The following is a 1504-nucleotide window of genomic DNA, read 5'->3' as shown; positions in this document are numbered from 1 at the left end:
GAAGGCTGGCGGTTCAAACCCACCAGCCACTCCTCGGAAGGAAGACTGGGCAATCTACTTCCGTAGTGATACTGCCTCAGAAACCCAAGGAGGGGGTTGCTATGAGTAGGGGCCAGACTCGAGGGCACAAAACAACAACAACAAAAAGGAACTAGGAAGGAAAAGCAAGGACCTCCCTCCAGAAGAAAACCTCCACAGAGAAAAGACTCCTACGGCCAGGGCTCTGAACTCAGATCTTTAGCCTCCTAAAGACTGGGCAATCTCCTTCCATAAAGATTTACCAACTGGGAAACCCAAAGGGGAAACTCACTGAGTTGGAATGGACTCGATGGCAGTGAGTTTGGGTTTTTTTGTTTGTTTTGTTTTGTTTAAAGCCGCTCTGGTGGTGAGGTGCCAAGGGCATTTGACTGCTAACCAGAATGATGGCGGTTCAAACCCACAAGCCACTCTGCAAAAGGAAGACCAGGCAATCTCTTTCCCTAAAGATTTACCACCTTGGAAACTCAGTGGCGGTTGCTACAGATGGCATCAACTCCATGGCAGTGGGTGGGTTAATGCCTTCAGTGCATCTTGGACTTCTTCCTTCAGTACGATAGGTTCTTGATCATATGCTACCTCCTGAAATGGTTGGCAAATTCTTTTTGATACAGTGACTCTGTATTCCTTGCATCTTTTTTTTTTTATGCTTCCTGCATCATTCGATATTTTGTCAATACTGCAACTCAAGGGTTGAATTTTTTTTCTTCAGTTCTTTCAGCTTGAGAAATACCAAGCATGTTCTTTTGATTTTCTAACTCCAGGTCTTTACAAATTTCATTATAATACTTTACTTTGTCTTCTCAAGCTCTCCTTTGAAATCTTCTCTCCAGTTCTTTTACTTCATCATTTCTTCCTGTCACTTTAGCTTCTCTACATTCTAGAGCAAATTTCAGAGTCTCTTCTGACATCCATTTTGGTCTTTCCTTTTTTTCCTGTTGTTTTTTTTTTTTTTAATGATGTTTTGCTTTCTTCATGTATGATATCCTTGATGTCATCCCACAACTCATCTGATCTTGTCATTAGTGTTCAAATCTATTCTTGAATTGGTCTCTAAAGTAAGGTCGGATATACTCAAGGTTGTACTTTGGCTCTTGTAGACTTATTTTAATTTTCTTCAGCTTCAACTTGAACTTACATTTGAACAGTTGATGGTTTGTTCCACAGGCAGCCTCTTCTCCACAGTCAGCCTCTGCCCTTGTTTTGACTGATGATATTGAACTCCATCATCTCTTTCCACAGATGTGGTTGATTTGATTCCTCTGATGTGGTCCACATGTACAAAAAGAGAAAACAAACCCACTGTCATGGATTCGATTCCAACTCATAGTGACTCTACAGGACAGAGTGGAACTGCCTCATAGGATTTCCAAGGCTATAAATTTTTACAGAAGCAGACTGCTTCATCTTTCTCCTGCAGAGCAGCTGCGGGATTCAAACTGCCAATCTTCTGGTTAGCAGCTGATTG

Source organism: Orycteropus afer, unplaced genomic scaffold (genome assembly GCF_000298275.1).
Source record: "Orycteropus afer afer isolate SDZICR_OR568_19922 unplaced genomic scaffold, OryAfe1.0 scaffold00015, whole genome shotgun sequence".
In the NCBI taxonomy this organism is placed as follows: domain Eukaryota; kingdom Metazoa; phylum Chordata; class Mammalia; order Tubulidentata; family Orycteropodidae; genus Orycteropus; species Orycteropus afer.
The sequence above is the reverse complement of the archived record's forward strand: the minus strand, read 5'-3'. Positions refer to the sequence as shown.